The sequence below is a fragment of the Gorilla gorilla genome, chromosome 3 (assembly GCF_029281585.2).
Source record: "Gorilla gorilla gorilla isolate KB3781 chromosome 3, NHGRI_mGorGor1-v2.1_pri, whole genome shotgun sequence".
NCBI lineage: Eukaryota > Metazoa > Chordata > Mammalia > Primates > Hominidae > Gorilla > Gorilla gorilla.
The window spans coordinates 171,140,846-171,168,597 of NC_073227.2; the positions used below are offsets into that span (position 1 = coordinate 171,140,846).

A 27,752-nucleotide genomic window follows, 5' to 3' on the forward strand; every position below is an offset into this window, starting at 1 on the left:
CAAACTTTCATGAATATTCTCCCTGTGTATTTTTAGGACATTTAATTGTAGTGTGATGCAGCTGCCAGACTCTCAGCACAGTGTTGGAAAGCTCTGTAGTCATTAGACATTCGCCTCCACAGAAGTTTTATTCTCTGAGCCTGAGGACTGTTAGCGATGAAGCAACGCCCACCCAGAAGGAGCATTTCGCTTTTCTTTATGCATTTTAGGCTCTTAAGACTTTCAAGAAGATTTTATTTAAAATTTTCTTTTTTTGTTTTGTAGTGGTTTATGGCAGGCTTCTCATAATGTGAACATAAAGACATTTGATTATATTTGAAAATATTGTTCTTTTAGTTTGCCCACATTCTAAGTCATTAAAATGCCATTTTAAGTATGAGTTATGGAAGATATTTAAGTATCTGTGCATCAGTGCATACTGAAGCTGACGTTAGTTACATGGTTGCATTTTTGAATCATTAAGTTTATTAAACACCTAGTCTTTTACATTGTATATTTTTGTGGTAAAATATTATGGCTGACACATGCCATTTTGAAAATGCAAATTGAAAAGTTTTTACAAAAACCAAAAGTTGCGTAAATGGAAACTTATAAAAGCCGACTTAAGTAACTTAATCCAAATTTTAACATCTTATATGCCTCTCAGCTTAATACAGTAGCCCAAATTTTACATGCAGACAGAAGATGAAAGTTTAAAAGTTTTTCTGGAAGTTAAAAGTGATTTTCTCTTGCAGAGCATTCCCACCTAGGTAGTACCAATCAATGTCTTAATTACTTCTTGAGCTTTTAAGACTTGAAAAATGTCAGTATGATTTGTGCCCCCAAGGAGCTGGTTGCATGCATTGGAGTCCAGAAAATACAAATTAAAATTTGATTTATTTATTTCCCCTGACACACAATTCCATTATGAGACAAGTTTCACACGTGTGCAGTAACAAATGCCATTAGAGATGAGAAAGCAAAGACCCCAATGTTTACTGGCAGTATTGTTTCAGACTGTGCATGTTGTCATGTCATTCTCAAGATCATCTTGTGGTAGGTATATGGTTGTATTCCCACATAAGGAATGCCACAGAGACATTCAAAGAACTTTTGTCCTTTGGTTTTGATTTGTCATATTGGATATAATCAGGTTGCATTTATCTTATGAATCTCTGGACATTTTTTTATTTGTTCTCAAGGCTCATTTCCAAGATTCAAAAATCAGTTTTACCACTCTATAATTATTCCTATTTTCCAGAATATGTTATGTAGTATAATTATTTATTCAATAGACTTGGCTCTGACTAGCTTCTTAAACTTTTTCCAGAACTTTTATTGTATTCACCCTCAAATGATGAAGAGTGACAACCATCAATGATATTCAAAGAATATGATATAGAAGTAAAACATTTCCAAAGTTTTATATACTATTTTGAGCCAATGTTTGGTAAGTGGGAAAACTGAATTCAAAATTGTCTACCCTGTGTTTATAACTATCTAAAAATGACTATCTAAAAATAGTTATGCGTGTGTGACCAGGCGCGGTGGCTCACTCTTGTAGTCCGAGCACTCTGGGAGGCTGAAGCAGGTGGATCACTTGAAGTCAGGAGTTCAAGACCAGCCTGGCCAACATGGTGAAACCCCATCTCTACTAAAAATACAAAAAATTAGCTGGGCATGGTGGCATGCACCTGTAATCCCAGCTACTTGGGAGGCTGAGGCAGAAGACTCACTTGAACCCGGGAGGCGGAGGTTGCAGTGAGCTGAGATCGAGCCACTACACTCCAGCCTGGGCAACAGAGTGAGATTTTGTCTCAAAAAAAAAACCACAAAAAACCCACAATAAAAATAGTCATGCATGTAGACAATACTATAAAATAATATAAAAAGAAAGTAATTTGTCTTAGTGATAGGATTGTGAATGACTTTTCTTTCTGAAAATTTCCTTTATTGTTACGGTTATGCAATAAATTAAAGTCAGTATTTTAGGCAGTCTCAACATGTTTGGATACTATGAGTGGACTCACAAAGGAGTCAACTGATCTTCAGACCTTTGAATTTTGCCAGTTGCCCCTCTAAGAAGCCATTCTTACAGTGTTTGTGAGCAGTGGGCTAAGATACGACAGAAAATGTTTTTTGGCTAATGAATAATTAATTCATTCAGCTATTATTTTGTGCCTATTCTATGGTAGGCACTCTACGAGACACATGAGGAACAAAGATATGTAAGACAAGGTCTCTGTATTTTGAGGAACTCTTATTGTAGTAGAAAAGACAAATGCAAGAACTAATAATAATTTTAAGTCAGGGTGAGTCTATTAATAGCCAGCAGTGATGCAAGAGACTGTGGTCAAAGAAGGGAAGCTAACTCTTTGTAGAGGCATCAAAAATGCTTCACAGAGGAGGTGACAGATTTGTTAAGGGTATTCCAGGCCGTGGAGTAATAGGTTTTAATTTGGTGCTTTAATTTGGAAGAATATCTCAGGAGATGGTAATATGTATTTTAGATCTTTTTTTAGGTCTTTACAATTTTTAAAAAATATATTTTGGCTTTTATTTTGAAATAACTTTAGACTTACAAAAATTGCACAAATTGTACACAGAGATTATATATGCCCTCCATCCAGCCTCCCGTAATGCTAATATCTTCTGTAAACATAGTGTAGTTATTTAAAACAGGAAATCAACAGAGTTGGTGCTATTAACTAATCTACAGACCTTATTTGAATTTTGCCAGTTGTCTCATAAATGTCTTTGTTTTAGTACAGCATCCAATCCAGGATCCCACGTGGATTTACTTGTCATATCTCCTTAATATCCTCTAATTTGTAACAGTTCCTTTGTCTGTCTTTGTCTCTCATGATCTTTTTGAAGAGTTCTGGCTAGTTACTTTGTACCGTTTGCTTCAATTTTGGGTTCGCTGGTATTCCCCTGTGAATACATTGTGGTTATGCATTTTTGTCAAGAATACTAAGGAAGTTATATTGTGCCTTTTCAGTGAATCATAACGGAAGGTATATGATCTCAATATATCTCATTACTGGTGAAGTTAGTGTTGGTCACTTGGTTAAGCAAGTGCCTTCTAGGTTTCTCCACCTGTACATTTATAATTTTTTATAGAAATGAATATCTTGCAGGGAAATACTTTGAGAGTGTGCAAATATCTTGTTTCTCATCATACTTTCACCTGTTAATGTTGGTATCCACTCATGGTTCTTGCCCACACCAGTTATTACTGTGGTGTTTGCCAAATAGTAGTTTTATATTTCCACATTTCCTTCTACATTTATTAACTTGATAAGGAAGAGCTATCCCTTCTCACCTATTTACTTACTTATTCAATTATTTATGTCAGTATGGATGAAAGAATATTTTATTCTATGGGTTATAATTCCTTACTATCATTTTACTGGCTCAGATGTGGTCAATGGGAACTTCTTCAAGTTGGAGTCTGTATCCTTTGACATATTTAAGGATATATGGGGAGTAAGGATTATAGGGAACCTTGTTAGGTTCATGATTAGACCATATGACCAACAAAAATACAGTAGCAATTCTGTATCTCAGTGACTGCTCAAGGTTTACTCTTCTCAGGTTTCTTCTAATGCTGCACCTTCTCTCCGTGTGTGTCTACAGACTCCTGATTTTGATTCTTTGCACACATCTCCAGGTTTCCATGCCACTGTTTGTCTCTTTCAGTGTGTTTGGCATTAAGCCGCTAGACATTAGGATATGTCTGATGGAGTTGGTTGGTTATTGCCCAGTATAAGAGCATCATTATAGAACATTAGCCTCCACATTCTTGCCTATAGCTGGCTGCTTTTAGGTGAACACCCATACTTTATTTTAAACAGTTGCTGTGGTTTGAGTCGTATGGCACTGCAACCTAAGTGCAATGAACTTGGCTCAGAAGGAGCTGTGGGTATTGCAGGCATCTAGAGATTGGATGACTGCGTGATTCCATGATTCTCAACAGGAGGCAGTTTTGCCCATGAGGAGACATTTGGAAATTTCTGGAGACATTGTTGGATGTTATGACTGGCGTAGGGTGGGGTATGCTACTGGCATTAATGGGTAGAGGCCAGGGATGCTGCCACATATTCTACAGTGCATAGGACAGGCCTCCAAAACAAAGAATTGCCAGCGTTACTGGGCCCAAAACATCAGTAGTGCCAAGGTTGGGAAACCATGACTTAATTTGATGGATATGAAGAGGAAAGATATGGGAGTATTAAGGGAAAAGCAAGTGGTTTTGAAATGGCCAGGGTAAGGAGTGTAGGTATGTGTGTGTAATAGAATGTGGGTGTTTGAAATCAAATAGGTAGGCAAGGACAAGATTATGTAGCGCATGCAATGCATTTCCAAGAGATTTGGACCTCATCCATTGGGCTATGGGTTACGCTTTAGAAATTGTAAGAGGATTAATTTGCATTTTAGAAAGTTTACTCTGGAGATTATGAAATGAGTTTACAAAGATGATCAAATCCTGAAAGATTGAATGTCCCCAAATGTGGGAAGCTGTTTTAGACAATATTATTTCAAACTTTTAACATATTTTACAGTTTCCTAAATGCTTATGGGAAGTAGCTCCTAAACTGTATTCCAGATAGGAAGCAGACATTCCTAAAGAAATGCCACTGGTTTCATAGGGTAAAGATCTGGTTTTGGCAGGAAATGAAAAAGATAAAGTGGGTCAGGATAGTGGAGTCTCTTAAGTCCATGGACAGAGAGTATTATTTGGTTGGAGATTTTACAAAATCTTCATAAGGACTGGAAAGGAGTGGGATTTTATTTCTAATTTTAGGGTTTAAAAAGAGCATTAACTTTCCCTGTGCTTTTTGTTATCAAACTATTTGAGATGTTTGTGGCAGAACAGATATCAGGACTATTACTCAGAAGTAATGCTAGCATTGTGGGTAAACACTACGTTTTAATATGTGCTACTGAGCTTGTGAACATTTTTCACTAGCATATACCTGACATAACTATTCATTATCTGTGTCTGTGAAGTGCAATTATATTTGGGAAAACCTGCTATTGCAGTATGAAAAGTACTGCAGTATTTTACCCCCAACAAGACATTTTATTTATGAATGACTTAAAACAGACACTGTGACAACAAAAAATGTGAATACAAACATGCTTTTTGATAACAAAAGAAAATAATACTTTTCCTTAAAATTGTTTGAGTGCCACAGAAAATAAATGGTCCAGTATTCATAAGACTGGTCATGACAGTCTTATGACAGTCATGTCATAAGTGACATACAGTTTATTGACATAAGTGAAAATGCTTCTGTGCTTTGGCTAATCATGTGTGTTATCAAAATGATTATTTAAAATAATTTATTAAAATAATTTTAATGACCAGGTGCCGTGGCTTATGCCTGTAATCCCAGCACTTTGGGAGGCTGAGGTGGGTAGATCATGAGGTCAAGAGATCGAGACCATCCTGGCCACCATGGTAAAAGTCTGTCTCTACTAAAAATACAAAAATTAGCTGGGCGTGGTGGCACGTGCCTGTAGTCCCAGCTACTTGGGAGGCTGAGGCAGGAAAATCGCTTGAACCCAGGAGATGGAGGTTGCAGTGAGCCAAGATTACGCCACTGCACTTCAGCCTGGCGACAGAGCAAGACTCTGTCTCAAAAATAATAATAATTTTAATAATTACTATAATTGAATTTAAAATATTATATTAAAGTGATCTATGGAACAACTAGCCATACTTTATTTTTTAAAATCAGAAGTCTGTCTTCCCAAAATAAAAAATTTCTTAACTATAGAAAAGGAAATTTTTTTGAAGAGGTGCCTAATCTCCATTAATGATTTGGCTTTTCATGCAGTTGTATTTGCAGTTTGTGTGCTAATATATTTAGGCGAATTTGGTGACATTATATTGTATAATGGTTCCTGGTTAATGGCTTATTTGAGCTATATTTAGAGCAATTTAGCACTGATACTGTATAGGAAAATGAGAGAACGGGATTAAATTCGTGGATGTTTTGCACGGAAGTTTTTAATAGGATAATTTATTTGAGCAAACATCCAGTCTATTTAATGAATCTGGAATGCTGTGGAGCTCAGAAGTCCTTAATATGTATTCACTGAGAGCCCCTCTTACCTGCCTAGCTCATTCAGAATTCAGATGAAGTGAGGTCCCTGTTCTTCAGGCATCAAACTCTATTTGATGAGGAAATCTAAAACACATAATGAGAGAAGTGACAAAGGGCTCGTGGATACTACTAGCCAGCTAGAAGACAGAAGTGTGAGCCAGAAGAGTTGGGAAGTGTTCGTGAAGAAATAGAATGCAAACAGGGCTAGAACTGGGGAGACTGAAGTAGAGAGACTGTTCCCATCCATCATGCAGCCACACCCGTACCCACACATGTACACGAACATGCATGCACGTACAGCAGTAGCAGCAGCAGAAAAGCAAGTACAAAGATGGTTGACAGTACTAAGGGAAATGAGAATAATGTGAGGACATAGTAGGAAATAAGCTGGGAGAAATTTGGAGATGGGGAGTTAAGTTTAAACAGGGGGCTATGTGAAGACTATATCAGCTTTTGACAAAACTGATATAATGAAAACTGCTTTGGGGTCATTCTGCCAGCTGGACTGAGGCTAAAAGAGAAGGAAGACCACCGGCATAACCAATCAGGAGACATGCTTACTCTAGATGTGATCTAGACTAGCATGGCAGAGGCGGGATAGAGGCAGAGGATATGGAGCAGAGAATCCAGACCGAAAGCAAGATCTCTAACCTTGGACCACCAAAACTGGAGATCACTGAGAGCAATACAGGATTTTTAAAAAGCTTCTTTGTTGCTGTTTATACAGGTGCCAAGCCTGTATAGCTGGCTACAGGTCCTAGCACAGAAACTCTTAATAAGTCCTGGTTTCCTAAGGGGCCACTAAATGTTGAACAAATGGAAATATCAAGGACCAAAAGTATGCTGCTACAATGATTTGATCATTTTATTTAGAGACAGCATCTTGCTTGGTTGCCCAGGCTGGAGTGCAGTGGTGTGATCATAGCTCACTGCAGCATCAAACTCCTGGACTCAAGCCATCCTCCTGCCTCAGTCTCCCAAGTAGCTCGGATTACAGGCATGCATCACTGTGCCTGGCTTCATTTGATCATTTTATTAAGAGCACATGGCAGCTCACCATTGTGTTAAGGCAGAAAAAAAGCCTAGTACATTTTCTTCTAGGAGCAAATTAAACAAATGTGATTTTAAAAATACATACTTCACTTTAACATTGACCTAATAGAAATGTTTTTGTTGAATTACATGTCACAAATTGCTTGTGTGGGAGGTTTTTAAAAAAGTAGATGTTCTTTGTATGAAGAAAAACTATTGCTTTTACCTAAGTACAGTGTAAGCCTACGTTATATGGCAATCTTATTTTGCTGTTAGGCTGATATGACCCAAGAAAATGTGACAAAGAACTACATTGTGACTGGAGCAAATTTTATGGAGTATATGGAACCCATGAAAATATCTTGTAAGAAAATAATTGGGGTCCCCTCTTAATGTTGAATTGGCTGTCTTATTTGAGCCTGGGACAATCCTGGGTGTTACTGGAGAGACTGGGTCCCAGAGTCACTGTTCCTTGTTAAAAGCTCTTTTTATTAGAGGTTGAAATGCTGTAGGAGTCCTAGGGAGACATTCCCAGACACTGGTCACTTCCTTGTTGCATCTTGGCAGGTCCCTGTGTTCTTTCCCTGGGTAATGTGTGCTGCCCCTCCCTGACTCATCCTCAGCAGAAGTGAGCCTCCCTTTCTTGAGACTAACCCCTTTTGTAATACTGTAGGGGTCCTGTGGGCAGAATTGGCTATGTAATTGTGGGACACAGTGTAAAATGGAAATGCAGACCCCTTGTTCAGAAATTACTAAGACATTCAAGACAGCAACAGTATGTTAAACCAAGCCTCGGGCTCTATACGACTATACAATTTGCACATCCATGAAGGCAGCCCTGTGTGTGAGGATAAGCTGTGGTATCCTTGTGCTCTCTTGAGGTCTTGTGAGGCATAGAAGGGCTGCCTTGCCTTTTGCTTAGATGGAAGAAAGGGCATTCAAGTTGGCTGCTGCTATCCCCTCCTTTTCACATACCCCTGCCAACCATCTAGTGTTAAGAAGAGGGGCAGCTCCTTCCATTCCCTTCTGCACACAGGTGGTTTTGTTAATGGGAATGTCATTCTCAGAGGAATAGTTGACTTCTGCTAGCGTTCAAGTGCTGGATTGTATGCCACAAAATACAAGAGGAAATTTAAAATTCAGTGGGTAATGTGGACTGTGAATCAAGGTATGCTGGTGGGACTGAACCCTATGCAGAATGCAGCATAGAGAGGTTTCATTTTAGAGAGCAAGCAAAAGATTAGAGAGCTTTCAATGCCAGGGATGGTACAGTTGATTCTCAGTATTCATGGTAGTTTTGTTCTATGTGTAAACACTGAATTAACAAATACTAAGCCATTGCTCCTAGAGGAAATACAGGGTTCAGTTCCTAAGAGCCTTTGGTTCACAACTTTTTTTTAAAGACGGGATTTTGCTCTGTCAACCAGGCTGGGGTGCAGTGTCACCATCATGGGTCACGGCAGCCTTCAATTCCTGGGCTCAAGCAGTCCTCCTGCCTCAGTCTCCCAAGTAGCTGGGAAGCTGGGACTATAGGCACATGCTACTTCACCCAGTTAATTTTTAAATTTCTTATAGAGAACATACCTGCCTAGTTATTTTACTTTTTGTAGAGACGGGGTCTCACTTTGTTGCCCAAGCCAGTCTCAAACTCCTGTGCTCAAACTGTCCTCCCACCACAGCCTGTCAAAGTGCTGAGATTACAGGGATAAGCCACCATGCCCGGCTAACATTTTGATCAACCAGTCAACATACAAGCTTGTTTTATGTGTGTTTCTGTTTAAAGACACCATAGTTAATGTATACTGGTGATTGATTAACATTGAATTCATGGCCAACATCATTATTACTCACGACTTTAAAAAGCTTCACGAACATGTATTTTCTCCATAAGATCCATCAGAACCTTCTTTCACTTAGGAGCACCAGATAGCACTTCAGCATTATGCCTGGGGACCATTTTAAACAACTAAATCACCAACAAAAAGGTCAAAGAAATGTGCCATGACCATGAAAAGACCGTGAAAAGGACACGTGTTTACCATATGAGAAATGAAACAAGGTAGAACATCACCTTAACCTCACCTTGATGTGCACAGGGCAACTCAGATTTTTTACCTCTCTGTGCATGTATGAGAATGACCACGAAAGTACCACAAATATTGATTTTGAGATTAAAGATAAATTTTAGCAAGTAGGGTGAACTTGTACTTACAGAATCTGTGAATAATGAGCATTGAACATACTTTGAGTTTCAACTAATAGGTAGCAGTGAGCAGGTCTGAAATGCAAAACCACCTATCAACATGGCAAAGTAAGTTTACTGTTTGGTTTTAAAGGGATGATATAGAAGGATATAGTACATTCATATATAATAAACCAAGGCAGTGTTTTTTAAAATTTGGGAGAACTGGTTCAAAGGATGGAAAAAGTTCCTGTGTCAACATTTCCAAATTAAACATGAAATGTATATTTTTCTCTCTGATAAGAGAATGTGAACAAGGTGTTGTGGGATTGGTAACTGATTGTGCTAATAACAATCATTCAGTGTCAGCTAATTACAATGTGTAAACATAAAATGTCCATCTAATAGTAGGTTGCATTAGATTCAGTTCATGAGTCATGTAAACAAGGGTTGTAGCAAAACAGGGAGATGAAGAGAGTACAGTTGGGATAGGAAAAGGGTTCTAAGGTCTTTGCATGCTTTTCAAGGAAACTCATGTAGCCCCAAATATTGTCCAGTTCTAATTATTTGCTAACTAAAGGAGTTTCTTCAGAAAACAGAATTTAGTAGTTGTGATACAATGTTGAAATTCAGGAAATGAGAATTATAAATTTTGAAAGCATTCTCTCCTGCATGTCATGTTTGTGTATAAACTCTTTTTTTTTTTTTTTTGAGACGGAGTCTTGCTCTGTTGCCCAGGCTGGAGTGCAATGGTGCAATCTCGGGTCACTGCAACCTCCACCTCCTGGGTTCAAGTGATTCTCCTGCCTCAGCCTCCCGAGTAGCTGGGATTACAGGCACCCGCCACCACACCTAGCTAATTTTTGTATTTTTTAGTAGAGACATGGTTTCACCATGTTGGTCAGGCTGCTCTCGAACTTCTGACCTCAGGTGATCCACCTGCCTCGGCCTCCCAAAGTGCTGGGATTATAGGCATGAGCCACCATGCCCGGCCATTTTTGTGTATAAACTCTTAAAATGTTATGGTAGGGTCTATTTTGTGAAATAGATTAGATACGGCAGTGCTTGATGTGTTGACAACTTCACCAAAAATAAGGTCTTGAAGAAAATTTTAGTCATTCATAAGAAACAGTTTATTTTTATTTTTTGTGTGAAGTAAGGGTGCATATGTTAATCTTTTGGAGTTTTTACCATTTTGATTTTTTTTCTTTGGTCTAAGTTGCTTATATTACTTTGAAAGCAATCCTTTGCAATGATGGAAGTGCCTAGGAAGCATGTATAATTGCTTTCTTGCAGCAAAAGTTTTAAAAATATTTTTAAAAATTTGTCTTTCTGCCTTGTAAAAATCCATCCTGTTTTCTGCAGCCTGGTGTGCTATTTGGACTAAAGTTTTGGTTTGTAGTTATTCTTGCCATAGTTCCCCAAATCATGTTTTTTGTTGTTGTTGTTGTTTGTTTGTTTTTTTGAGACTGATGTGTTTTTTTATTCCTTGCAGTGTTCCATTTCACTAAGACGGGGTGAACAATTACCTCCCTCTCCCTTTTGATACTGTTTTGCCTTTTAGATGAGTATATCTTTTAAAAAATTGTTTGCTGACTTACCTAATCCAAGTAAGAATGTTTGCTATGAGAAAATTCTGATTTAATTCATTTTATAATGAAAAGTCTGCTTAGTATGCTTTTGAACAATGTATGGGCTAAATTTTGGAAGATTGTCTTTCTAAATTATTTTTTGTTCTCTGGAGCAGTGGAAAAAAAACACCTGCCTCTCATACACGTGTACACACACACACACACACACACACACACACACAGTCTCTCAGTTTCAGGTTGTGTTTGAGAAAAGCTTGCTTCTTGGAGATTCACAGTGCACATTAGCATATCAGAAACTTTTAAAAGTCCTGAAGTGAAGAAATCTGTTGGAACATTTCTCATATTACTCAGCCACAGAACCCTTTAATGCAAGAATACCTTATTAATGTCTCCTTGGACTGGTGTTTCATAAAATGCTGCCCTGAAGACAAACAAGCGCTTAAATATTTACTCAGATATAATGAGTAGTACTCAAATCTGTTTAAAGCTCTGAGTTCAGTAAAAGACATGCAATTGGTCATTAAGACCCATCACTGTCTTCAAGAAGAAAGCAATGAAGGAGAATAAAATACAATGTGTGATAGGTGTTGTGAAAGAGGAAGTGCAGGATGCTGCAGTGAAATGATGTAAAAGGGGCACCTAACCCACACTTAGCAGGGAAAGCCACCTGAAGAAAGGATAAGGATTTGCTCATCCATCTCACAAACTTGAATGGAGTGTACAAATGTTAATAAGACAAAGTGTCTGCTCTTTCAAAGCTTGAATTCCAGTGTGGCAAGGCAGATAATAGGTAAGTAAACTTAAATTTAACATTTTTCATAGTGAAAAGTGCTATAAAGAAAATGAGGAAATAGCTGATGTTTAGTTAGAAGAAAGCTCTATTAACCAAGGAAGCTGCTTGCTTATGGAAGCAGCTTTGAAAGTGAGGTGGAAACCACGGACTTATTAGTGGCATCGTGAACATACAGAGCTTTGTGGGATTTCTCCAGTTGCATTCACTGACCCAAGTAAAGTACAAAGAATGTAGAGAATTGTGTTGATCAAGATTTTGAGTGTTCTCAGTTGTGGGCACTGACAGGAAAGTCAAGTCATGGATTTTTGACCCCCTTAAATTGTGGACCATGGAGAGGGGAGTGAAACCAAGGTTGGAGGAATCTCGTGGAGGAAGGGAGGAATGTAAGTAAGAGACTGAAATTCCAGAGGTTGATGTATGGGTGTCATAAGGCTGAGAGAGTCAGAAGAACAGGAAGTTTGTAATCATGAGGATATTTTATTTAAAGGATTTAGAAGTATGGTCCCTCTGAATGATAAAGTCCAGGATGTGGCAGTGGGCTGCAGTGGCAGAAGAATTTTAGTGGTGCTGACCACACTGGAGCTGAGGAGGTTGCCTGACCATCACTGTGATCTGTGATATCACCCACAGTAATTGAAGTACCTGGGATGGAGAAGACATGAACCCAGTTCTAAAGCCTTAACTGAAGAGGGGATTGTCAGAACCGAAGAATACAAACTGGTGTCATTAGATGGCATGAGATTCAAAGGAATGGGGTTTTTGTTTTTATTAAGGGTGGAGAAGTGATTGGAAAAGTCACTGTGAGCATGTAGCAAGTGCTTACTTCTCATCCTAACTCTGAGGAAATGAGATATGGGAGAAGGAACAGCTTCCAGGGAACCTGAAATGTGGTTTGAGCATATCATTCTGTGGTCTGAAGAGGCTGTGACTTTTCTATGTGGTTAGCAACTGGCAGACACTAAGCTTCAAACCAAGTCTCCAAACTTGGTTCAAACCAACTCTATACCTAGGGCACTTTACCCTAGCAGCAGAGTTACAGAGGATACTGGATTTTTTAAAAATCACAAATTCATCAAGAAGCCAAATAAATATTAATTTGATGAATGCTGCTGGTGTTGTGAAGTTGTGAGCGTAATGGATCATGGAGAACCTAGCATATAACTGTAATTCCAAAAATGTATTTATTTCTCATCTTTTTCTTCTTCTTTTTTTTTTTTTTTTTTTTTGAGGTGAGGGTCTCACTCTGCCACCCAGGCTGTGCAGTGGTGCAGTCATAGCTCACTGCAGCCTTGAACTCCTGGGCTCCGGGATCCTCCCACCTCAGCTTCCCGACTCATTGAGACTATGCGTGGGCCACCATGCCCGGTCTATTTATTATCCTTTAAATGGTGGCTGCAGCAGCTCTGCTGTTCTCAGCTGAGCTGCGAGATAGTAGGGAGTAGGGTGGAGTTAGCTGGGACAGGTTGGCTGGGGCAGCTTCCCTCCACATGTCTCTCATCCTCCTTCCACCAGCAGGCTGGCTCAGGCCTTCTCATGGTAATGGCAGAAGCAGGAGGGAGCAAATGGAAACACATATGGCCTCTGGAAGCCCAGGTTCAAAACTGGCACATTGTTATTTCTGCCTCATTTTGTTGGTTAAAATGAGACAAATGGTCAAACTCTTGAGACAAGGGATGATGAAATCCCTACAAAGGACATGTATACAGGGAGGGGTGAAGAACAGGGGACAGTGAATAGTGCAATCTCTCATAGAAGCCTGACCTATAAGCTTCTGTGAGTGAAAGTTAAATGACTACAAAGGAAAATGAATGTTGATAAAGAGCCTACTCTGTCAGTCTCAATGGTAAAATGACAAGGAAAATTTACCAGGAACTTCCCATTAGAAAGGATTAGTAATTATAGGATTATAAATAAAGGATTAAGAGTTAAATAGGCCATAGGGGTGGGGACAAGATTTTGCAAGCTTATTTCCATTTATAACATATTCTTCCCCATAAGGAAATTTTTATAGGGTTTCAAATGAGCTTTGGAAAATTATTCATAAAATGTGATGACCATCTCTATTTTCCATATTGCTTAAAATCCCACTCCATAACTAAGTGTATTGTCAAATGAAGTTATCAAATCCTAAAATCACATCCTTTTCAGCTACCATCTAGTCAGAAAGTTGCATATCCAGGGGAACCTGTGGGAAGCACTGGCACATTGGATTTTAAAATAGAGAAATTAGGTACTGTATCTCGTACTTTCATTAGGGCTATGTTCATGAAATTTTTATCTCCGCCTGTTCTTCATTTGTAATAATGTCTACCCTTCTGCAGAGGTTAGTTATTAAGTAATAAAGTATTTGGAAGTAGCTTCAAGGTTATAGAGTATTATAAACCAGCAGTAAATAGGAATAGTTTTGCTAAGAACATAGAAAGTAAGCTCTTGGGCTTTGCAACCCAACTACCTGGGTGTGTCCTGGCTTTGTCACACTCTAGCTGTGGGATGTTGTGCAAGGTAGGTAATCTATGCTTCAGTTCCTCCATTGTTGAAAACAGAATAAGAGGCCGGGTGCAGTGGCTCATGCCCGTAATCCCAGCACTTTGGGAGGCCGAGGCAGGTGGATCACCTGAGGCCAGGAGTTTGAGACTAGCCTGGCCAACATGGTGAAACCCCGTCTCTACTATAAATACAAAATTTAGCCAGGCATGGTGGTGCATGGCTGTAATCCCAGCTACTCGGGAGGCTCAATGGGTCAAACACCACCTTCACATTATTGTGGCAAAAAAAATATTTTTTGACCTTTACTCAGCACTTACAACAGGCCAGGCACTGTGCCAAGTTAAGAGGTTTATATAGACCAGGCCTCATTTAAGCCTCATAACCACCTTACAGGGCAGATGGGACTCTTATTCTCTCTTTTTTTTTGAGATGGAGTCTCACTCTGTCACCCAGGGTGGAGTCTCACTCTGTCACCAAGGGTGGAGTGCAGTGGCACGATCTCAGCTCACTGCAACCTCTGCCTCTTGGGTTCAAGCAATTCTTCTGCCTCAGCCTCCCGTGTAGCTGGGACTACAGGCGCCTGCCACCACGCCTGGCTAATTTTTGTATTTTTAGTAGAGATGGTTTCACCTTGTTAGCTAGGATGGTCTCAATCTCCTGACCTTGTGATCTGCCCGCCTTGGCCTCCCAAAGTGCTGGGATTACAGGTGTGAGCCACGGCGCCCGGCCCATTTTTCAAATTTTTGAGTTTTTAAATTAAAAAAAAAGTTTTTCCCTGTAAGTAAGAAAATAATACATTGAAAATTTTTTTTCAATGGAGATGAGGGTCTCACTATGTTGTCCAGGCTGGTGTCAAACTCAAGTGATCCTCCTGCCTCAGCCTCACAAAGTGCTAGGATTTTACAGACCTGGGCCACCATGCCTGGCCAGGTCTTAGTTATTTAAATGTGAGAATTATTTTACAAATATAAATTAATCAGTCAAACATTTATTGTGGACCTGCCACATGTTGGTGATGTTATGCCTAGCAAAGAACTTAAGATATGATCTCCACCTTCAAGAAGCCAACAAGCAGTTGGGAAAAGCAAAATGATCACGTCTGAAGTGATGCCAGTGCTAAGTGTGATACAGGGCAAACTAGGTGTGTAAAAGGAGTATCCGTCCAAACTCCTGGACGAATGCCTGTGAAGTGATACCTTTAACTTGATAGCCTGGATTCGGATGACTGTTCCTTGGTTAGCCACAGCATATTGTGGTCAGGTGCTAACTTACACAGGAGCACAGTTAATTAATGTGTGGTCTTACGGGGTGCGTTTGCAGTCAAAGTGAGAATCTACAGAAAGAGAAGAGGAGTTTTGTAGTTAATCTTAAAGTGCTTCTGAAGCCTGAAAGGGTCCTTTCTTTTGGGAACTTGCAGAAAAAAGTCAGCACATGCTGTGGTTCTCCTTCCAAAGCTAATGCACCCTGTATCATTAACAATGAAGCAGTTGACTATTGCCAGGAAAAGCAGAAACTGGCTTATTTAGGGTAGGGAGGCTCGGCAGTGCCAAAGCTAATGCCATTTTGAGTCAAGTGTACATTCCAGTATATTTGGTCATTATTGTCTTGTCATTCCATCCTTTTAAATGTATAATTTCAAAGTTTATATGCAATTAATTTTGTTTGCCTATTTTCTATCCAAGTGACATGGTTGGTTTGTTTTACATTTTGACAAATATAGGCAAATTATCCTTCTAGAATATCACTGCTTAGTTAGAGCTTAGTCTCATACAGTCTATAAAGGTGAATATTGGTCTGTATTTCAAAATGACATAAAAATTTTTAATGAACCATTGTATATAATAGAATGAAGGACACTGGTATAAAGAGGGGAATGTAGAATCCAATTTTCCCTTCATAGAAAACAAAAACATAATAAATTTCACAGAAACAATCTGTTAAAGTAACTTGAAAGTCTAAAACTGAACAGAAAGGTGATTTGTTAGCTTATCTTCTTTAATTATTGTTATTATGATACCTTATTCCTTGGAATTTGAGCTACTGAAGAAATTATCTACCTTTTGACCTTGTTTTCTCTAGCTAAGTGGGGCTGAAGAGGAAATAAGTATGTAATAGGCCTCCCCCAGCAAGCATGGAGGCTCCTCCTGCGACCCCAGGATCTCTAGGACCTAGGGGAGCAGTGACAATACCAGCAAAGGGGTCCACAGGGTTGAGGACCCCAATGGTGATGCTGTGTGTGGCAGACCAGGAGCAAGTGGCAGAGTTGCTCACAAAACACACTGCTTGGAAGAAATGGACTTTTCACAAAAGGCTTTGCGGTATCCATGAAGTGTGCACTGCCTTATGCTCTTGACATATCTTACTGAAGATAAGTCAGTGTGCTAGTGAGACACCTACTATGTTCTGTTTATTCTTCCTATTCTTTTCCTATTTACTTTTCACAGGAATCCATGTAGGCGCTACTTCTTTATTTTTTAAAATGAGTTTTTTTATAGGTTAGTGTATTTTAGATATTAAGAAATACTATAAAGAGGTTAAAATCATTTGAGAATAACGATGCAATGATTGGTACTAGTAAATATGTACTAGATTATAACTAACTGTATTTGTGTACTTGATTTTCAAAAGTTTTACAGAATGTATAAAGAAGTTGGATGGAAACTTATTTGTTATTCAGGTGTTTTCCTACAAAACAGTCTACCTAGCCAGGAGAAAGAATAATGCCACTTCATTCTGACTAATTCTCTTCCTTCAAATATGGAGATTCATCTAATCCGCTGTTTTATTTATGGTTCTGAAACCAAAGTGGCAACTGTGTGTGGCTTTGGGTGTTCTTGTTTTAGGGTGGCAGAAGTTGGCATGGCATTTCCTTAGCCTAAGAGTTTTAATTTCATAATGTTTCTTAATTCTTAACACTAGGCAATATGTCAGTAAATTCTCTGAAACTTAATCTTATAAAAGTTCTAGGATGATTCATGCTAGCCTTCCTTCCCCCAAATCGTGACTCATTTTCAAACTTGTGTTTGAAAAGCTTTGTAAGTTAGGGTGAAATATTTAGAGTTTGGCACTTGGATAGTTCCCTGAAAACTCAGTTGGTTTCTGCCAGCAGTGATTGCGATGACAGGGTTAGATTTTATTTCTCAGGTGTTTCTGTTGGTGTTTCATTTTGCAGATCTGAAAAGGGGGTTAAAAGGGAATGCTGAAACAGAAGAATAAGCACTTAAAGTTTTGGTTCTTATGAGATGGAAACCATTCCAAAGGCACCTGGTGGGTAGGGCTTTGTTAGTTTCTGAGCATTGGACTCTTACCATTTTATCAACATCTCTACAAGACCAGGGTTCTGGGAATATTCATTGTCACTTTTCTTCAGAGTTCCCATTGAATGTATCTAAGCAGGTCATGGCACAGAGAATTTTTAAGATCTTAAGGATTAGACAATGATAAACCTGAGGTGTACATTCATTTTTTTAGCAGAAAGATGTGAAGCAATATGTGATTCCAGAGCAAATGTGAACTACTTTACAAAGTTTTGACAGATGCCTTTGAAATATGTTTTTGTTTGTGTGGTTTGTTAACTTTGTTTTCCAAGACAAGGAATCTTTCCTTATGAGAGTAGCGTGATTTAATACCCTGGAATATGGTAATTGTGCTAAACCATACAGCTATAATTATAAGACACTAAATTGGCCAAAACCCTACTTTGAAGTTTAATGCTTGACATATTAAATGCTTCAGATCTCTTTCAGGAAAAATTTCTGTAACAATGAAATCATGCTATATTAAATTAAACTGTTTTAGTGTATTTATTTTAGATCATGAAATATCTGATTTTTTTGTTAGTAATAAAAACAGTTTATGAACCTGTCATTGTGAATGAAATAATTATTTAGTGAAGTTTCCATTTAATTCCTTGCACTGACAAATATTCTTTGATGAATCTCTCATTCATCACTGCCTTCTCACTGCCTCTTTAGATTCGCAATCAGTTTTCAGGAGCACATCTGTCATCATTATGTATATAATTAACACAGTGTCTTAGGTAGTGTCATCTGAATTACTGAACAGGGATAATGATTGGGTAATTTGAGATGTCATGATTGACCCCAGATCTTTCTTCTCTGAAGGGTAATAGTACATAATGGTTTCTAAACCATGGCACCCTTCCAATTGAGTAGAATATACAATTTAAAAGAAAAATATATAGTGTTTACCTGGATATTTTTAGTTTCTTTTGCTTCCTTTATTATTTAGCATGCTAAGTTTCTAAAGCATTAATATTCATCACTCATATTCCAAATTGCAGTCAGTTTCCTGTGATATTTGTTGGCGTCAGAATTGACTTCAAGCTTTTTATTTATGGAATCTGTTCTGGAGTTAACAATGAGCTAAGGTTTGGAGGAAATAATATATTAAATCAACTATCTGATTCGATACCCTTGGATCCAAGACTCTGTTTAACAAACACAAGAATCCCTAGGATGTGGTTTGTACCTTTAGTGAACTTATATTTAAATAGGCAAACTAAAGAAGCAGCTCCAGTAAGGAAAACTAAAACGCTGATTTTTTTTTTTTTTAATTTTAGACTCAGGAGAAACATGCACATGTTTGTCACATGGGTATGTTGTATAATGGTGGGGATTGGGCTTTTAGTGTACCCATCAGCCAAATAGCATTGTACCCTCACTCACCTCTCACCCTTTTTGAGTCCCCAGTGTCTGTTATTTCTGTCTTTATGTCCGTGTGTACCTATTAGTTAGCTCCCACTTATAAGTGAGAATATGCATATGCAGCATTTTTATGTTAGCTCACTTAGGATAGTGGCCTCCAGCTCTATCCATGTGGCTGCAAAGGACATGATTTCATTCTTTTTCATGGCTGCATGGTATTTCATAGTGTGTGTGTTTGTATATTCAGTATCTTCATAGTATAGTGTGTGTATATATATTCAATTCCATAATGTGTGTATTCAATATTGAACATTCAATAGTCATTGAAAATGTGATATGTATATATCACATTGTCTTTATCCGGTCAACTGTTGATGGCACTTAGGTTGGTGTCATAACTTTGCTATTGTGAACAGTGCTTCAATAAACATCAGTGCAGGTTGGGTGAGGTGGCTCACGCCTGTGATCTCAACACTTTGAGAGGCCGAGGCTGGAGGATTGCGAGAGCCCAGGAGTTCCAGACAAGCCTGAGCAACATGGTGAGACCCAGTCTCTACTTTAATAAATAATTACAGCCCAAATAAACATGTAAATGCAGGTGCCTTTTTAATATAATGATTTTTTTTTTCCTTTGGATAGACATCTGATAGTGAGATTGCTGGATCGAATAGTAGTATAGTTCTGTTTTTAGTTATTTGAGATATCTTCATTCTGTTTTCCATACAGGTTGAACTGATTTACATTCCCACCAACAGTGTATAAGCCTTCCCTTTTCTCTGCATCCATGCCAACATCTGTTTTTTGACTTTCTAATAGTAGCCATTCTGACTGGTGTAGGATAATAGCTCAGTGGGGCTTTAATTTGCATTTCTCTGACTAGTTATATTGAGCATTTTTCATGTGCTTGTTGGCTGCTTGTATTTCTTCTTTTGAGAAATGTCTGTTCATGTCCTTTGCTCAGTTTTTAATAGGATTGTTTTTTTTTCTGTTTTGAGTTCCTTATAGATTCTGGATGTTATTCGTTTGCCAGAGACATAATTTGCAAATATTTTTTCCCATTCTGTAGGTTGGCTGTTTACTCTGTTGATTCTCTCTTTTGCTGTGCAGAAGCCTTTTAGATTAATTAAGTCACATTTGTCTATTTTAATTTTTGTTACATTTGCTTTTGGGGTGTTCGTCATAAATTCTTTGATATTTGTTGGCATCAGAATTGACTTCAAGCTTAGTCAAGCCTAGGCCAATGTCCAGAAGAGTTTTTCCTAGGTTTTATTTAGGATTTTTTATAGTTTCAGGTCTTACATTTAAGTCTTTAATCCATCTTGAGTTAATTTTTGTATATGGTAAAAGATAGGGGTCCAATTTTATTCTTTTGTGTATGGTTAGCCAATTTCCCCAGTACCATTCATTGAATAGGGTGTCCTTTTCCCATTTATTTTTGTCAACTTTGTTGAGTATCAGTTGTCTGTAGGTAATGTGGCTTTATTTCTGGGTTCTCTATTCTGTTCCATTGATCCGTGTGCGTATTTTTGTACCAGTACCATGCTGTTTTAGTTACTATAGTCTTGTGGTATCATTTGAAGTTAGGCAACATGATACCTCCAGATTGTTCTTTTTGAATAGGATTGCTTTGACTGATTGGGGGGTTTTTGGGCTGCATATGAGCTTTAGGATTGTTTTGTTTTGAGACAGAGTCTAACTCTGTTGCCCAGGCTGGAGTGCAGTGGCATGATCACAGCTCACTGCAGCCTCAAACTCTTGGGCTCAAGTGATCTTTTCACCTCAGCTTCCCAAGTACCTGGGACCGCAGGCATGTGCCATCACACCTGCATTTTTAAAAAGATTATTTGTAGAAATGAGACGTCACCATGTTGCCCAGGCTGGTCTCAAAATCCTGGGCTCAAGATCCTCCTGCCTTGGTCTCCCAAAGTGCTGGGATTATAGGAGTGAGCCACCATGCCTAGCGTGTTTTCTCTAATTCTGCGAAATATGATGTTGATAATTTGATAGAAATTACATTGAATCTGTAGTTTGCTTTGGGCAGTATGGTCATTTTAACGATGTTGATTCTTTCAATCCACGAGAGTGAGATGTTTTTCCTTTTGTGTTGTTGACAATTTCTTTCATTACTGTTTTGTTTTCTCCCTGTAGAGATCTTTGCTCTCCTTGGTTAAATGTATTACTGGTTATTTTATTTTTTTGTTGCTATTGTAAATGGAATTGAGTTCTTGATTTGGTTCTCAGCTTGAAAGTAAAACTTTGATTCCTGTATAATCTTTCAAGGAATGGTGACTCTGACTTTCACTCTCTCCCTGGGGTTGCCTTTGATTTCCTCTGCATTACCAGGCATCACCCCCAGGGTTTACTGGGAGGCAAGTTGTCTGTCAGTTGTTAAGGGAGCAAATTATGGAGTTGCAGTGTTGGGATCTTGGGCTGGTTTTTTAATCTTTCTGTTTTCTTACATGTAAAAGATGATGATAATAAAAAGGTTCCCCAACATTGCCTAGTCCCCTAATAGGTGTTGAGTAAATGTTAAGCTGTTACTACTTGAACACTTTAATACTTTTTTAAAGCCCAAGTGTTGGCAGAAAGTATTTTGTTATTTACTTTTGCCACTTGAGTCAGACTGACATTGTAGGTAGTAATTTTTCTCAATGCTAAGGGAAGAGGGATGATAAACAATTAAGAGTACCTACCATGTGGCAGTCATTGCATTAGGTGGTTAGATCTGTTATTTCACTTAGTTCTCATGACACATTTAAGGAGGTAGGTTGCCTTAGCCCAGTTTGATTGATAGCAATGTAACTTAACCCCTTTGAACATCAGTTTCTCTGAGACCACTCAACTACTATGTGCTTGAAGTTGGAATGCCAGCTCCTGATCTTTTTGGCTGCAAAGCTTGTATTTCTTCTGTAATAACTCACAGAAATAGTTATGGAATGACTCTCAAAAATGTAGAGTATCAAAGCTTTTTATAAAAAGAGAATTTTCTACCAAAAACACAGAAACTATCAGTTTCAAACACTGCTGATTCTGAAGAGGTTATGCAACTTCACAGGCAAATTGATTTATTCAAATAATATTTGGAAATAAAATTTTGAGCAAAACAATTTCCTGCCTCCTAGCCTCCTGTTCATCTTTAAGGGCTGGAGGCCATCTGATTTCCTGCCATTGGTGATATTAAGGGCCCTTGACTCATTCTGAGATAAAACCAGTAAAATACCTCACTCAAGAAAGTAATTTACTATGACAAGATCTGCAGGAGAAAAGTAGCATGTGTTTTACTTATTTATTTTTGCATGTGTTTTAGAGCTTTACCACTCAAGGTCTGGTCCATGGGCCCACGTCAGCATTACTTAGAAGTTTTTAGAAATGCAAAATCTCAGGTTCAACTTCAGCTCTCTTGAATTCAGAGTCTACAATTTCACAAAGTCCTCAGCTATTTGTATGCACAAATTTCAGATTCACTGCTTTAGAAGGAAAGACTGGAGAAAACTGTGTGTAGCAATTACCTGAACAATTGTGCTAATTATTAATGTTCAGAAGAGAAGAATACAAAACCATAGTTTCTTTTCTTAGAGAATTTATAAACTAGTTGCCTAGCACTGTAGTAGAGCAGTTGAGAGCTTGGTTGTTGGAGTCCAGCTGCCTGGGTTCAAGTCCCAGCTCATTGACTTGCTTAGATGCATGAGTCTGTTGCATCCCTAGTAAAGGGCTATAATAAGATCAGATGCCATCATAATGGTCAGTGCCTAGCATAGTGCCTGCCACATAGTTAGCCTTCAATAAGTGTTGGTTATTTACTATTAAAGAATCCTCAGATATATGAGTTCTGTAATTTGATTAGAGTTTAAATGCTTAAAATGTGGCATGATTTGATGTATTTGAGAAAAGAAAATAGTCATAGAGTGAAGATAGGGTTTCAAGTCTTGGGTTCTAGATCTGGCTGTACCACCAAGAGGCTGCATAACTTTGGGAAAGTTACCTAAGGGTTATCTACATTGTCTGTAAGATGGAGATAATGATGTATACCATGGCTACCTTATAGAGTTTTCTGAGGGTCAATTGAAATAATGTATGTGGCCGCGTGTGGTGGCTCATGCCTATTAACCCAGCACTTTGGGAGGCAGAGGCAGGAGGATTGCTTAAGCCCAGGAGTTTCAGACCAGTCTGGGCAACATAGTGAGGCCTGTCTCTACCAAAAAAAAAATAAAAAATAAAAAAGATAAGTTAGCGAAGCATGGTGCCATGCCTATAGTCCCACCTACTTGGGAGGCTGAGGCAGGAGGATCACTTGAGCCCAGGAGTTCAAGGTTACAGTGAGCTATGATCATGCCACTGCACTCTATCCTGGGCAACAGAGCAAGACCCTGTCTCTAAAAAATAAGAAAACAAGAATAAATGTAAAAGTGTGTTGTACACTGTAAGGCAGCAAGTGGGAACTGATATTTTCAGACCCCTTTTGTATGGGGGCCTGGAGTTTAGTTACCTTCATAAAGCTGGCTATGTGAAAGACCAGACCAAAATCATTTATTTTTATATCATTATTATGATATAAACAGGTTGAAATAAAATGGTAAGAAAGTGCAAGCATCAAAAATAAGTTGTACAGATATTTTGTCCCACGTACCTGGTGCTTGCTGGTTTTTGACCCTGACCTAATCGTGACCAGTGTCATTCCTTATAATGTAAATTGTATTCCCTTCAATATTCAGTCCCATTGTGTACAATTTGTATTGTAAAAACTGGGCTATAAAAGAAACACCTGGACTTCATAGAAAGTTGCCCTGCCTGTGGAACTGATGCTGGAAGTATGCAGGGTCAGATGTACAATCCACTGTATACTCCATGGCATCTCCAGTTTGGGGAGAACATTGCCAATGCATTTTAGTCCTATTTTTACTTTTGGTGGAGAATTGTAATAAACAGATTAATTGAAATATCAATCTGGGCAATATTTATTGGCAAAGTATTGAAAAAATATTTGTCAAATGGTGAATAGGGTAGATGTTGAAATTAGGGTTGCCCTGGAAGGTAAACTATGATAGCGTTAAAAAGTTGCCTCAGAAAGAATTGCAGGAGAAATCCTCTTATTTTAGTGATAGTTTATTGGTAAATGAAAAGTCTTCCTGAAGGGATCATTAAAATTACATGTATTTTTTTGTGGCTGGTCACAGTGGTTCACGCCTGTAATCCTAGGACTTTGGGAGGCCAAGGTGGGTAGATTGAGCTCCATAGTTCGAGACCAGCCTGGGCAATGTGGCAAAACCGTGTCTCCACTAAAAATACAAAAATTAGCTGGACGTGGTGGCATGCACCTGTAGTCCCAGCTACTTGGAGGGGCTGAGGCAGGAGGATTGCTTGAACCCAGGAGGTTGAGGCTGTAGTGAGCTGAGATGGTGTCATTGTACTCCAGCCTGGGCAACACAGCAAGACCCTGTCTCAAAAGAAAATTCATGTCTTTTTTTTTTAATGTTTTTAAAAATGGAGGTCTTGCTGTGTTGCCCAGGCTGTAGTGCAGTAGCTGTTAATAGGTGTGATCATAGCACATTGCAGACTCAAACCCCTGGACTGAAGCAATCCTCCTGCCTCACAGCCTCTTGAGTAGCTAGGAGTACAGATGCATATCACTGTGCCTGGCTTACACTTATTTATAGTGAATGTTAATTTACAACAGTAAGTACACTTTGATTCACCACAAATTTGATGTATATCTAAAGCTTTTTCAGTGTGATCAGTGAAGAAGGTTTTACCTTACCTATCTTGTATGACCTACATCTAAATATAGAGTTCATAATTCCTAGTTTTAGTTCTTTGAAATAAGTGGAGGCCAGGCGTGGTGGCTCACGCCAGTAATCCCAGCAGTTTTGGAGGGCAAGGTGGGCAGATCACTTGAGGTCAGGGGCTCACGACCAGCCTGGGTAACATGGTGAAACCCCGTTTCTACTAAAAATACAAAAATTAGCCAGGCGTGGTGGTGCATGATTGTAGGCCTAGCTACTGGGGAGGCTGAGATGAGATGGGAGGATAACTTTAACCATGGAGGTGGAGGTTGCAGTGAGCTGAGATTGCACCACTGCACTCCAGCCTGGGCAAAAGAGTGACAGTCTGTCTCAAAAAAAAAAAAAAAAGAAAGAAATGGAGACCATGGATACCTGAAAGAAAAGAAAAGAAAAGAAAGAAAGAAAGAAATGGAGACCATAAGATAACCTGTGAACCAATCTGAGGACAGAATCCATTTAAATTTTATCAGACCCCTCCACCCCCCAAATGTAAGATATCTTGACAGCATTTAATTCAGTAGCAGTTTATTTTAGTAATTATGGAGCTTTTCCAAATAATTTTAGTTAATTTCTATTGAATAACTTCATTTTTATATTCATATTTTCTCAATTTATATAATTAAATAATGTTGTCAGGCACAACTGGTGTAAACAGGCTTGGGAGGAAACAGAACTGACTCTTGGTGTATATTAAACTCAGCTGGTGGAAGTGGATGTGTTTGGGTATCAGAAAGTAGTCTATGAGTCCTGGGCGTCCAGTGTCCTTCAGCCAGAATGTTTCACAGAGGGAATAGAGAGCATTGTGGAGAGAGAATCAGCAAGGTTTTATTGCATCATTTGTTTTGGCAATTGGCTGTAAAGATGCCTGGCATGAAGGGAGGTATTTTGGTTTTTGGTTTGTGGAGCTTTTTTGCTTAACATTTTGTGAAGACTAACTTAAGGTCATTTGGCAAACGTGTTATTTCACACATAAAAGCTTCTATTCTCAGGAGGCAAGGAAGCAAGAACACATTTTTCTTTGCCACTGAATGTCTCTTGCTCTGTTTTGGAATTGTGTTTAATACATAAAATCTGCACTGATTCTGGACTTCATTGAAAGAGATTCTGTAAGGTTGATTGGGGATGGAAATGAGGTGGTCTAGTAATTTTCAAAGTGCTACTGAATTACATAACAGTCTTTGTAAAACCAAAGGAACCCAAATTTTAGAGCAAATAAAACTTTACATTTTAAATTTGTTCATGTTTTTAAATGAATGTCTTTTTGCTTTTTTGTTCAAAGAGCATTTTGACAAAGAACATAATTGAAGTGTATGGGAGTGTGTATAGAATATACTGACTTCTTAAAAATGGAGGTTATTTTCCCCCCCTCCTAGTTTCCAGCATTTAATGGGAAGTTTAACTAAATGTGTATGAAATAAATTTAAAAAAATAAAAAACAATTTATATGTTGTGAGTCATGCATATTCTTGCCATTTCAGAAAGGTCAAGATAAAGTATTGTATACAACTGTCACTCCGTTAATGAAGAGAGTATGTGCTGTACCTTGACAGAGCATTGGAATTGAAGGCAGAAGCTGAAGTTTCAGACCCTGGCCTGATTGATGTCTGGTGCAGCATTTAATTATTCTGAACCTCAGTTTCTCCTGTGAAGTGATGGTGATAGGTCTCTTTCATCCACAAAATGGGGACAGTAATACCTACCTCAGGGCTATTGTCAGGATTCAGTGAGATATATTAAAGGCAATTAAGAAAAGAGATAATCATTTTATTACTAAAAAATAATTTTTATAAAATAAGGAGAAAAATAAAAATACAACCTATTAAAAGCATTTAGCACTGTGTCACAGAGTATTTGATAAATGTAGCATTTATTTTTTTAAAAATGCAGAGATGAATGAATGCTCCAGGCTATTACCTTTGAGCCTGACACTTCTATTTATGTTGGGCTTAATGCCCTCTTGCAGAGTAATAGCACTCTTGGACATGTTGTTCAAACCTGTTTCCTCCCATGTCCTGCCTAATGCCCCAAAATAGAGTGAAATTATAGCTCAGGGACTAATAGCCAGTTACTTGCACCTTGGCTTTTGTTGCCTTGTGAACTGCTGGCAGTTAATGTGCTGTGAGTGTCCTGTGAAGCCCTGTGTGGGAACTTTCTCCAGCTGAAATAAAGGAGGGCAGCACTGAAAAGGCTGGACAGGCTCCTTTCTTCTCTCCCTTCCATTCTCAGCAGTGTGACTGTGGCTACACAGTCCTCCCAGTTCCAATAGCTGGCACCTGCTCTTGCAGGGAAGGCTTCTGTGGGTTGGCAGTGCCTCAGCACCTACTGCCCTGCTTGTCGCCAGCTCTCCTGCCACATCCCAGGTGTCAGACCTCCTAGGTGGTTTTTATTTTTGTTTTGTTCTGTTTTTAGTGTGGCTAACTATATCATGAAGAAATGTTCCCAAAGGAATTGTTTGCTAGTCCTTTCTCATCCCTCCCACATCACATCCCAGCTATATAGGAGGGAGGGAAACCATTGTTTACAACATTTATGCAACTTTTATTTCTGGAAAGGGTAACCAGCCAACATAAAGAATTTGCAGAGGACTCAGTGAATGATGGGTCTGGGGAAGCATCCTGGTCAGTTTATCTAAGCCCATGGAAGAGTGAAATCTTCACCTCACGTATTGGGACAGCCAATTAGAACCTCTGCATGCCCCAGAAAAGCCTAGAGTGAACTCACTTCTTGCCTAAGGCTAGTCTTTCCTGCACCCCTGGCATTTCTCTGAAGATAAGGACTATTGAATTAATTCCTTTGGAAGTCCAGGAAAGTAGCATTTTGAATGCTTTCTTTTATTCCACAAGAAGCTTGAAAAGGAAAATGTGTCTCTAGATACGGTCTCAAAAGCTCCAGTGAAGTTTTACTAGTAATTATTGATTAGAATTTTGTGTGGCTCTGGGCCGGGTGCGGTGGCTCATGCCTGTAATCCCAGCATTTTGGGAGGCCAAGGCGGGTGGATCACCAGAGGTCAGGAGTTCGAGACCAGCCTGGCCAACATGGTGAAACCCTGTCTCTACTAAAAATACAAAAATTAGCCAGATGCGGTGGCAGGCGCCTGTGATCCCAGCTACTCGGGAGGCTGAGG

At 38.8% G+C, this 27,752-nt stretch overlaps 1 protein-coding gene and 1 long non-coding RNA gene across 13 annotated transcripts in view; one reads left to right on the plus strand and one right to left on the minus strand.

Annotated features, from left to right (window-relative positions):
- The window catches only part of DCLK2 (doublecortin like kinase 2), a 179,193-nt gene that overhangs the window by 45,858 nt on the left and 105,583 nt on the right, over positions 1–27,752 (plus strand). The gene's annotated exons all lie outside the window — the stretch shown is intronic.
- Positions 6,104–27,752, minus strand: part of LOC129533238 (uncharacterized) — a 50,358-nt gene continuing 28,709 nt past the window's right edge. Inside the window, exon 3 of the long non-coding RNA XR_008679311.2 lies at positions 6,104–6,179. This is a non-coding gene — a long non-coding RNA (uncharacterized lncRNA). The remainder of the gene's footprint in view (positions 6,180–27,752) is intronic.